Source organism: Nilaparvata lugens, chromosome 1 (genome assembly GCF_014356525.2).
Source record: "Nilaparvata lugens isolate BPH chromosome 1, ASM1435652v1, whole genome shotgun sequence".
Classification (NCBI taxonomy): domain Eukaryota; kingdom Metazoa; phylum Arthropoda; class Insecta; order Hemiptera; family Delphacidae; genus Nilaparvata; species Nilaparvata lugens.
In genome coordinates this window covers 33353400-33366353 of record NC_052504.1, presented here as the reverse complement: position 1 = coordinate 33366353, position 12954 = coordinate 33353400, and the positions used below count along the sequence as shown (strand labels likewise).

The window sequence follows — 12954 nt, the reverse complement described above, 5'->3', positions numbered from 1 at the left end:
TAAATATACTTCCAAAATTTATTTTTTTATTTAACATTTTTAGGTTCACATGAAAAATTTAAAAAAAATCTCATAAAAACTGGGTAGGCGGCCGCCTACCCAGCCTAGGCCTAGAACCGCCACTGCGGCGGCACTGTTTTCCAAATCGTTTATTGACTATGAAGAAACATAATGAACTATAATAATAATAATAATAATAATTTCTCTGATTGCCAATGAATTGCAACCAGAGGAGTTTATTGACAAAACATATACATAGCTGTTATATTATACATACAAAATTGCTAATACTAAACTTAGTTCAAATTATGATACCCCACTATAATAATATGTGTCGGGGTGATCATAATATTCTTTTCTAAAATATGTATAAAAAATGTGATTAGTAGTTTTAGTTATAAAGGTTTGTTAGTTATTAAAGGTAGAATAAAAAGAAGACAGTAGTTCATTATCTATATCCTATTTACAATAAGCTCCTCGGTCTGGTAAATGCCAGTATCATAAAACCAATTCAATACTGCTCTTTTAAATCTATTTATATTTATTTGGTCCTTTGCGATCTGCGGGATTTTATTGTAAATTCTAGGACCTAAATATTGTACAGATATCTGACCAAAAGCTGTGTTCATTCTGGGAACGAGAAGAAAATTCAGATTTCTAATTCTGGTGTTGTGGCTATGGAAAATTAAATAGGTGAAATTTTTATTCTTCTTAGTATAAATTACTAAAACTAATACATATAACTGTCTTTTGACGCTGAGAACTCTACTTTCGGTGAACAATTCACTTGTTGGAAAACGGTTGTTTCTATTTGTCATAACCTCAAGAATACGTTTCTGAGCTTTAAAAATTGAATCTATCAAGTTGTAATTTGCTGCACCTCAAACCAACAGTCCATATCTCAAAAGTGACTCTACATGTGAGAAATATACTATTTTAATCATATCTTTACTAATTATATGACAAAGCTGGTAGAACTTATAAATGAGTTTTCTTATTTTCTTAGTAGTGTACGAATATGCTCATTCCATTTCAATCGGTCATCTACAATTATACCTAGATATTTAACATTATCAGAGCGCTTAATGAGATGACAATCACAGTTTAGATTCTCCCCTTTACAATAATGGAGCTTCATTGATGACTTTGATGGTTTGGTGCTATCAGTTATAGAAAAGGTTGAGAAATTTGTTTTCCTTGCATTTAATGTTAATATAGGTTGTTCCCCATCCATGTGGTGACCAAATACTCGAATATCTTCTCTCAATTATACAAATGTAGCGCGTATTATTAAATAATGAGAAAATGAGTTTTTTATAATAAAATATATTTGAGATAGAACCGATCAATATTAACAAGAATCAGCAATTAATGTTAGATCAGATATACCGGAATAACTTAATCACATCTAGCTGAAATAGAAGGTGGTGTTGAAAGATAAAAAATTATGACCTCTAGAAGTCATGAGTAGTGTGTTTCAATTTGTTATAGGATGACTGTACAAAGTGTGAGCGTCCAATTTCGGCAAAAGAGGGGTTTAAATGCAACGAGTGTAATAAATGCTTCCACGTGTCTTGTTTGTCAGACTCATCTTCAAAACTAGGAACCAGAAATAAATCTCACTGGAAATGTGATAAATGTGATCCGGGTCAGTATTCTACGCCAACTATTGAAGATTCCGTTACTATTAATGAACAATCGGAAGTGCTTAAAGAACTAGCGGGACTCCGCGCTGAATCCAAGGTAGGATGGTCTAGATTAGAAAAAATTCAACAGGACCTATGATCAGTAACTTCTGATTTTGCTGAGCTTAAAGTGAAAATAGAACAAACGATAACAGATACTGTTCAAGTTAAAGAAGATGTTGAAAAAAATTAAAGATGAAAATGTTCGTCTCTTTAAAGCTGTTACTCAACTGCGTACTGAAGTAGCTGATCTACAGCAGCAGTCGAGAAAAAATAACATATTATAATATCTGGAATCCCATACACAAAAAATGAGAATATTGGTGTGGTGCAGGACAGTTTAGCATGTTACTTAGGTCTGAAATTCGACTGTACGATATATCTGCTGCTCATCGTCTCCCAATCAATAAAAAAGACAATACATGCTACTTCCATTGTAGTGAATTTTGTATCCAGAAATTTGAAAGCTGATTGGATGGCGGTAAAAAATCAGACGCGAATAACAGCAAAAGATCTCCATCAAAGTTTCCCTGCTACGCCCGTCTACATCAACGAACATTTAACGCAACAAATGAGCCTGGTTTACAAAAAAGCAAGAGAAATGGTATCTAAGAAGAATATTGCATTTGCTTGGATCAAGGATGGACGTCTGCTGATCAAGGTGACTGCGACCGGAAGGACATACAGAATTCGTGGCCTGGAGGAGTTGGAGAGCGTGACGTGTGGACCGGCGACCACTCACGGTTCCGCCGCTACCACTGCTGCTACCACCGACGCCGCTACCGCCTCCGAACCACTCGCCGCCACCGCTTCTGAACCACTCGCCGCCACCGCCTCTGGAACACTCGCTGCCGCCGCCCCCAGACCACTCGCCACCGCCGCCTCCGGATCATTTAAAACTACACCGCTGCCGCCCAACACTACCACCAATAGGCCGTCCAACATATTAAAATCAGGCATCATGGCCAAGAAGACAGGGTAACGTGAATCTAGATGCAGGTAATACAGATATATTATATCATAATATAGAAAATAATAATAGAAAATTAATTTCTCCCTAACTTGGATAATTTATGCATAACTAGGTACAGCTAACAAAAATAAATTAAGTGCCTAAAGTTCGGTATACTAAAAATAACACAGTACCGCAATATCGGATAGTGTTATATGCTCTTGTCATTACATTATATTTGCAACAAATAGTAATTGAAATGGGTTTAAAATAATAATAAGGAATACCGGTAAGTGTTAAATTTTTTCTCCAGTTAAAAGTCTCAGTACCGGTTTATCAAAGTAGAAAATAACCTATCTTTTGTGTAGATATCATCTCTGGTACGGGAAATTAATAATAAATTCGATTAATATTACGTTTCTTACGACACTTACCGGAATGATTAATGTACACTTCTTAATCCATCAAGTTGACTAATCGAACTATTTTATTTATCTTGAAATTAAGTCGTGTTCTACTCAGCGAGTATTGAATGTAATTTTACATTCTATCCTCACTGGTTTTACTAATCTATTCATAGGCTGTACTTGATTGAATAATGGAGTTAGTTTATTAATATTTATTTGCTGAATTTGCTTTGCTTTTTTTCTGCACCGTATAACAATATATGTATTTAAAACAACCCTTAATGATTTTATATTTATAAACATGTTGTATATTTCTAATTTTGAAATCAGTTTATGAAAAAGTATGGCAAAATAAAATATGTTATACTGTAAATAGAATAAGTCAGAATAAATTTTGTCATGGAGTACCGTACATTAGAATGACTTGACTATTCTGCATATTATAATGCCAAGGTAGGTCATTACCATGAAATAGCCTAATAAAGTAATAATGAAATAATTGAAGTGCAGTGATTCTTCAAAGCACATCTCTTTCAAAACTATCTCTATCGATTACGGTTTATCTATACTACTAATCTCCAATCATTACCGTAACAAATAACGCTTTGCTAGATAGAATTTGAGTAGAGGCTGTGCCTAAATTGTTGGACTACTGTCTGAACACCGTCAGCTTATTCCATTTCAATTAATTGAATGGTACTTTATAAATGCTTCTAGAGAAGGCCTACCTTATACAATTAATTAAATCAGACACTTGAAGAAAATTGCTAAACAATTATTAGGTCAAACTTTACCATTATTGTTAATAAGCCTACTTCATTTCTATCCCTATTTCCAATTATGTGTGATTTATGTTCATTGAAAATGCCTTATGCAAATTTGTCTCATTTTCTTCTTCATACTACACTTATCATTCCAATCGAATACCTGTCCTAAAATTTAATCATCATCACCGAAAGTATCATCTTGGAAATAATTATAAATGCTTACCTAAGTACCGTATATTATTTGTTTAGCCTACTGTAATTGAATGTCTTATTATCAGAATTATATTTTGATATTAATTATAATTGGATACCTATATATTGATCGCTATATCTATTTATAATGATACTACTCCTATATATAGGACTTCAATATCCGATAATTAAACTCCATAGATACTTCAAGCATCTGTTGTCTTTTAAAATGGCCTATGGCAAATCAAAATTCGTTATCTTACATTAATTTGTTTCTTTTCAATCAACAGATTTACTGATTTTAGTTTGTTAAGATAGGGATTATATTTTTCTGATATTTTGTAAAGGTTATTATACTAAAATTATCACAATGGTATCACTCAGACCTTGTGGTCCGATATTTTGTAAAGGTTATTATACTAAAATTATCACAATGGTATCACTCAGACCTTGTGGTCCGATTGTAGAGCTGAGGCTCTGGGTTTTTGCCACTATGAATGTTTTTGACGAGGATGATGATGAGAGTGCCTTGTTTAATAAATTCCTCAATTCTAGTAGTCTATGTTTTTTGGAAAAATTTTTCATAAACGACATTGAAACTAAATTCTGCATTCTTCAGATGAACATTCGCAGTTATAGGCATAACATAGATGAATTTTTGGTATTTTTAGATAGTTTTAGTAAAATTAAAATGAGTTGCATAGTTTTGACAGAAACAATGGAGGACGATGAGGATGTGGTGCGGCTCCCTGGATATAGCGTTTTTCGTACAACTAACAAGTTGAATCAGAATGATGGTTTGGTGATATACATCGATAGTGCGCTCTCTGTCTCTTGTAATCAGCTGTGTCTAGGGGGAATCGCTAACTGCCTGGCCTTGACCTTTACTTTGAAGGGTGCGCCCTGCCACTTGTTGGCTACTTATCGTAGCCCCGTTAGTAATAATACTTTCATTGATGCGCTTCGTAGCTACTTAGAAGGTATAAGGGGTGATAAAACTCTCCAGATTTTTTGTGGAGATATCAATATATTAAATCCTGCATTATGCTCCGCGCAGGAGTGTTACCTCGATATGTTATATGAATCAGGATTTGTGAGCTATATTAACGGGGTGACTCGACCTGCGGGGAGCTCATGCATAGACCATTTTTTTGTAAAAAATGATAAAAATATGAGAATTAAATCAGCAATTTATGAAACTGCAATTACTGATCACTACCCGACATTCATTAATATAATAAAATCCACTATTGAAAGATGCACACAAACTAAATTAGTGACTGCCAACAACAGGAAGATTAAGCCTTGGATCACACAAGGCTTAGTCAAGTCCATTAGGCACAGAGACAGGTTGAGTAAAAGGGTTTTAAAGCAGCCTTTCAATGTTGAACTGCGCCAAGAATATCGCAATTATCGAAATTTGTTGCATCTTGCAATAAGAAGAGCCAAAATTAACTTTTATAAAGAAGAAATTTCAAATGCAGGCAGTAACCCCAAAAAGTTCTGGTCGATAGTCAACGAGTTGGCGGGAAGGCCAGGGGTGGCGGGGCGGTTCCCACTGGATCAATTTCATCAGGATAGTACACCAACAGATTCTGACATTAAACAAATTGCTAATTCCTTCAATAGTTTTTTCTCCAGGGTGGGTGCAAACCTGTCTAGTGCAATTCCGGAGCGAGGCCCAGACCTTGTGGTCGATGCAGTTCATGGCACTAACTTAACATTTGAATTGATGCCTGTAACTCAGCAGGATATTCTTACAATTGTGGGGGACCTTCGGGGTGGCTCCTCTCCAGGACTGGATGGTATTAGTTGTAGATTCATAAAGCAAAACATCAACGCAGTGATTAAGCCTTTCCATTTCATTATCAATACGAGTATTCGTACAGGTAGATCCCCGGATGCTTTCAAGATGGCCAAAGTTATTCCTTTATTTAAATCTGGCTCTAAATCCATCATCAATAATTACAGACCCATATCTTTATTGAGCATTTTTGCTAAAATTCTAGAAAAAGTCATAAAAATACAGTTACAAACATACTTGGAAACTAATAATTTAATAACACCCAATCAATATGGATTCAGATATAATTGTAATACATCTAATGCAATGTTTGACATAACTAAGGAGATTGTGCAGAAGGTCGGCGAGGGTGATCATGTATTAATTACCTTCCTTGACCTTGCCAAGGCCTTTGATGCTGTAGACAGAGATAAGCTGCTCCTTAAATTGAAATGCTGTGGAGTAAGGGGGATTCCTCTCGAATGGTTCCAGAGCTATTCATCTAACCGTAAACAGACAGTTTGTATTAATGGAGTCTGTAGCGAGGCAGATAAAGTTGACTATGGAGTCATTCAGGGAGTTAGTACCTTAGGCCCGCTGCTTTTTTGGTATATATAAATAGCTTGTCTAAAGTTGATTTTAATAGTAAGTTATTTTTATTTGCGGACGACACAGCAATTGCTTCATTTGGGCCTACATGGGAAGATGCCTTCGAAATGGCTGCTAAAGACCTTTTACAGGTCAAGAAGTGGCTTGACCAGAATAAACTCACTCTCAACGTTGATAAGACCAAGTACCTACCCAAATACTCCAAAATCAATAGTGCCCCATCGCAGGACCTCGTCCTCAAACTTCACTCATGCGATGATTATAAGTCGGCCACCTGTGGCTGTGGGGTATTGCAACGTGTGGAGCAATATAAGTATCTTGGAGTTATAATAGATCACAGACTGAGTTGGGCTCCTCATGTTGCATACCTAAGGCAGCGGGTTCGAAGAATGATATAGGCTATGCATTCAGACTCCTGAAAGAAGTTCTTCCTCTTTCCCAACCCAGAGTAGTTTACTTCTCATACATTCAATCAATAATTTCATATGGCATCCTGGCCTGGGGAGGGGCCTCGGCTCGGGATCGGCTACCTTGGAGCCCCTGGCAGTAGCACAGCGTGCAATTATTAAAAACTGCCTGAACAGGAATAGTCGCTACCCAACGGAGTTAGTTTATCAGGAATTCCATGTAATGGATATCAGACAGATTTATATTAAAGTTTTAGTAATTTTCATCTGGCATAATAAAAATACAATTTTCATTTTATCAAACCACATTTACAATATCAGACACCAAAATAACATTGGCATTGTGCAGCCACGCCTGCTAAATAATTGTACCAGGACTAACAGCCACTATCTATGTCACATTCTGTACAGGAATATCCCAAACCATCTGAAGCAAATGGAAAATGTTGTCAGCATTGGCACCTTTAAATGCTACCTTAAAAGGTGGCTGTTTGAAATTGGTAGGGACGCCGCATCGCGGCTCATCCAATCCGCCTATTGTGACAACTGTTACTGGAGCCAACGTTTTCTTCAGTTTCAAGTTCCAACTTCTACCCAAAATCTGCAAGTTTTGTCATTGCTATGGCAAGGGAGTGTAGAGGTTGGAACAAAAACCCAAGGACAGGCGACAATGCCAGCAATTAGTCATGCTGAGGGTGCGAGCTGGCACGAAGGCCAAACACCAGCAACAAAACACATGTACCACATTCCAGCACTAGGGGCAGCACCTCCCGGAGCAGTTGAGGGATGAGGAAATGGGCCAGGGGAAGGTGACAACCACGAGGAGTAAGGAATTTTGGCACAGTCTTAGACGAGCAAGGCAAAGAGCATGTCATCTAAGGAGTAGACGTTTCCAAACCCGCAGCCCGATGGGCTGAAATGCAGCCGCCTCCACCTCAATACAACCCACCACCATTCTTCATCATCAAGTGAACCACCAGCAAATTTGTGATAAAATAATTAAATTGTGTCTCGTCGTAATAATGCTTTGTGCTTCGTAAATAGTGTCGTCGGGAAAAAAAAGGTTAGTTTTAAGATGTCATTATAATTTATTATTTGTTGTTGTTTGTCTGCCACCAGAATTGAAATAATTTATTGTCTATTGTTGTTTTTAACTTATTTACAGTGGTTGTAAATTCACCAGTATAGTAATTTCCTAATGCATTTGACTTTATTCATGTATTTTAGTCAATGTTTCTTAAGAGTAAAACATGTCATAAGGGACTTGCCCTACATCAACAGATGCGCTTGATTCTAAAATAAAATGAACAATTCTTTATCAATCAATGTAAAACATAAAGGGTAAAACATAAACTTAAATTATGTAAAATATTCTGTTAAATTATTATTATTACTTACGTTGGCCAACTCTGGTTTATTTTGTTTCATGTTCATGTACGATACATATGAATCGATATAATTTGTGTGCTTGGAATAACTTGATCAAATTTAATTATTTCAATATAACGGCGGTATTTGAAACACTTCGTTTTCATTCTAACATCCACGTTATATCCCCTCCCTTCTGAACTTAGTTGGGAAAGTAAGGTGTAGATCACACTTATTGATTGCAGGTTTTCTTCATTTTTTTTAATGTTTATAATTGTTTAGTTTTCATGTTCTGCCAGAGGGCTAGTCGAGGTAAATTTAAATTTTGTCTTCAAGGGTCGTTCCTTCTAATTAACGTGGCGCCAGGGTTTTTTTTTATTATTGTTTTATTTCTTTGTAAATTTCTTTAATTAATTAATAACCAGCAGTCAGTAGGTGTGAACTAGACAAAAGTGGCCGCCCAACTTTGGGGCATTAACCTCTACGGAGTATTCCCTGATTTTAAGATGTTAATTTTTCTCAAGTGCAGTATTTATATGTACATAACCAATCTATTCTGAGCTACGATAATTATTGTTTTGTCACCGAGTAGTGATATCCATTCAAATAAGATGTGAAAATTATACAGAAAAGTCATAGTATAGATACTCTTTATAATACGAAAATCGTTACAAGAATAATGACCGTTTATAACATAATGCGAATTGCGAATGAGTAATCAGTCTTGATAAAAAACGGATTATTGAGTTACAATGATTTTTGATGATTATCATAATAATATCATTGGTAATAATATCATATTATTACGGTAATATTATGAAATTAGTTAGGGTACTGGTGGCAGCAACAACATAGTTATAAGTTAATTTAATTTCTTTGTAGACATCTGCAGCAACTGGACGCCTGGTTTCGTTTAATTTTTGTACTCATTGATTTGTTCTTTGCATGAATTCGTAGGATATTTTCTTGTAGGGGTTTGTAGTTTGTAGGATGGTTTGCGCATTTTTTTAGGTCTATTGTGTTTTAGGAATTCAAGGGTTTCGTAGAAGTAGATTTGGTTGTCATAGGTCGCCAGAGTTTATACCTGTGAGGGACAGGTAGAATTTAGCGTATTGTTATTGATGAGTGGGGTTAGAGAGAAAGTGAAAGGGATGTTTGTTTACAATAGAGGTGGTTGCTCGGCCGATGGGGGAGTATTCTATTGTTAGTGTTAGCCATGACAGGAGTGGTTACCTTTCTTAGAAGCGTAGGAGAGGAGAAAGTGATAACGACTTTCTGTTAGATTGGGATGAAGAATTCATGCGTAGGTAGGCGGTAGGTTATTTAGTTTGGGTAATTTGAGCATTAGTAGAATAGAAGCAATTATTTATTATAATTTAATTTCTATTTCGAGTATAGGAGAACGAACCTTTATTGATTAATTTTGTAGTCAGTTTCGTAATTAGCTAGTTTCCCTTTTATTTATTTTTATACATTAGTATGAGGACTTTAGATTGGGATTCACTTGGTGGTGTGACATATTTTAGAATTTGGGTTTCCTTAGTAATTTTTGAATAGGATGGAGGGTCTGCTTTTCATGCCTTGAGGGTTGTCGGGTTGATCATTATAAAATATTAGATAATTATTTCGATTTGATTGTGAAGACAAGATTTAAATAAGAAGATTTATCGTTAAAGAATTGATTAAGATGGCGGATAATCAGGGAGTGAAAACTCGAAATCAAGAGCAGAAAGAGAGTAAGAGAGTTGTAGAAAACAGAGAGAGATCAGACGATGAGGATCTGAGTGATAGTGAACCTTTCTCAGGTTTCTCTGGCGAGATGAGTGAGTCAAGCGAGGAGAGAGGAGGAAGCAGGTCAGAAGTTTCACAAGAAGGACAAAAGGAAAGGGGAGCAGAAGTTATGACACATGGAGATGTGAATATGGCTGTATTATTGGAATTGAGAAAAATGCGAGAAGACATAGATAAGAGATTTGAGGACATGGATAAGAAAATAGGTAGCATTGATTCAAAAATTGCGAACCAATTGGATGAGCGAATGGAAGGGTGGCTAACACGTTTAGAGAATAGAGTGGATGAGAGAGTGGACAAGAAGATAGCGGAGGTAGAAGGACGATTAAGTGAACAGGTGGGAACGATAAGAAAAAGTCTGGAAGAAAGTGAAAATAGAATGAGTAAGCGAATAGATGAGGTAGTAAAGGAGTTACGAGATTCTAATGGCAAAACAGATGAGCACATGGAAGAATTGATACAAAAGAAGATCAGTAGATGTAATAATGAGATCAAACATAAAATGGAGTTGGATAAAAATAGAATAGAGGGTGAAGTGTCGGAGGTGAAGAAAATGATTGAAACATTAGAGGGACAATGTTTAGAGAAGTTTCAACAAACACAAACAAGGAAATCCATAACTGAGCAGATAGTGGTGATAAATGGAGGACCTGTGAACAGACCGAAAATTAATGGAAGTGAGAAAAATCCTCTCGAATCATTAAAGAAAATAAGAAAGTATATAAAAGATCAGAGGTTAGATGTGAATGATTGGGAAAATGTGAAGGAGGAGTTAGCAGGGTGTTTTATAGGTCAGGCAGAAAATTGGTGGAGTGGCTGTGCGGAAGGTATGAATAGTTTGGAAGATCTAGAGGCTAGTTTTAAAGCAATCTTTTGGAACGCTAGCGTGAGAAATAGTATAAAAAAGAATTGTTTGATGGAAGGTACACTGGGGCAGGAGGTGAGAGCAGAGTACAATATTTGCTAAAAATGCAAGCAATGGCTCAGAGTCTGGGAGAGAATATGACAGAAGAAGAGTTTATAAGCATTATTTCAAAACACTACTCAGAAATGATAATAAGAGTCACGACAATTCGAGAACTTTCAGCATTTGTGGAGTTGTTGATAAGTTTTGATAGTGAAGGGAAATCATATATGAAAGAAGAGAGAAGAGAAGAGAGTAATTATGGACGGGGTCAGAATGACAGAAATTACAGAAATAATCAAGGTCAAAATAATAATTTTAATTACAATGGAAGAGGTAGAGGGTATTGGAACAACAATCAGAGATTTCAAAATCGAGATCAGAGCCCAGATAGAGGAAGAGGAAAGAAGGAAGCAGAAGGCACAACTGAGAGACAGGGAAATGGAAAGGGCGGAGCCAGAAAATAAAAGACCCAGGACCTTCGCCAATTAAGAATGGGGTCAAAGGAAATAGCCAAGAATGTAAAACCGAGAAGAGTAATGAAAGGACAAAAAATTGTGAAAATGATGGGTCAAAAGAAAAGATGCAGATAAATAATTGCCGATTGAAATTCATCAGAGAGGATCTGATAGAAGAAGAAAATGAAGAGGTAACTGATAACCCACTGAAGCTTAGAGAGACAAACTGTCAGATGGCAGAAATTGATGTAAAAGTAGGGGAGAAGACAGTTAGGCTTGTGATTGACACAGGTAGTGAGGCAACTGTGATAAATAAAAATGAGTTGTCGAGAATACTAGAAGGAAATTGTCTTAATGTAGAAATGTTACCTACAAACGAAGTAAACATTGTGGGAGTTACTGGAGTAAGGGGTAAAAGAGTCAATAAGCAGGTAATACTTCCACTGACATTTGAGAATGGGCAAGTCATACCTATAAACTGCTTGGTTGTTGAAGGTTTAAATGCAGATTTATTGTGGGGCACAGACTCATTGCGGAAGTTAAAGGCAAAGATTTGTCTATCCAGTAATACTTTGAATTTTGTATATGAAGGTAGGAATATTACAGCACCAATGGTGAGTAGACCAGTGGGAAAGACACTGGGCCTGTTTTTATGTAGGGGAGAGAAATCTGATGTATGGAAGGAGCAGATAGACAACGTGAAGGAAATAGGAGGGAAAGATGCAGGGAGATTGATAGAAGTGTTAGAAGAGAATAAGGCTGTGTTCTCTGATCAGCCGGGAAAAGTGGCGAATTTTGAATGCAAGTTGCAAGTGAGAGAAGGGGTGCAATTTTGTAGACGGTCATATTCGGTGCCTCAAAGTGTGAAAGCAGCAGTGGCTAGAGAAGTGAAAAGCATGCTGGAAAATGACATAATTGAATTGGGAGAGAGCGAGTTCAGCAGTCCCCTTGTAGTGGTTCCTAAGAAGGATGGAAGTGTACGTTTGTGCCTGGATGCTCGTCAAGTAAATAAAATAATTATAACTGACAGGACAAGTACACCAAGTATAGAAGAAATTCTCAGACAATTTCATGGGGTGAAGTACATTTCAAAATTTGATCTCACAGCAGGGTATTGGCAAGTGCCATTACACCCAGACTCAAGAAAATATGTGTCATTTTTATTTGGTGGTCGAAATTATCAATTCAAAAGATTGGCATTTGGTTTGGTTAACAGTGTTGCCGTTTTTATACGTTGCATAAATGAGGTTTTAGGAGAAGGAGTTGTTATCAGTAGTCTTTGGATGCCAGAAATTTCGTGATTATCTTTTAGGGCATGAAGTGGTGGTGAGAACTGACCACAGAGCCTTGACTTTCTTACAGTCAGCACGAATCAGTCATGGCAGAATCACCAGATGGGTATTATTGTTACAAGAATACAATATCAAATGGGAGTATGTCCCTGGAAAAGAGAATGTGGTCGCAGACAGTTTATCCAGGACTGGGTATGGCAATGAAGAATGTATTGATGAGACCCCTAACCAACTGAAGATATTGTGGTTGAGAGTAGAACAACAGTTGGGGGAGCTGTTTGACAATCTGAGAGAGAAACAGGTTGGAGATGAGAGGTTGTACAGAGTGATAAAAGAAAT

At 36.5% G+C, this 12954-nt stretch overlaps 1 protein-coding gene across 1 annotated transcript in view; it reads right to left on the bottom strand.

The window, feature by feature from the left end:
- The window catches only part of LOC111053111 (vascular endothelial growth factor receptor 1), a 38459-nt gene that overhangs the window by 17193 nt on the left and 8312 nt on the right, over positions 1-12954 (bottom strand). The gene's annotated exons all lie outside the window — the stretch shown is intronic.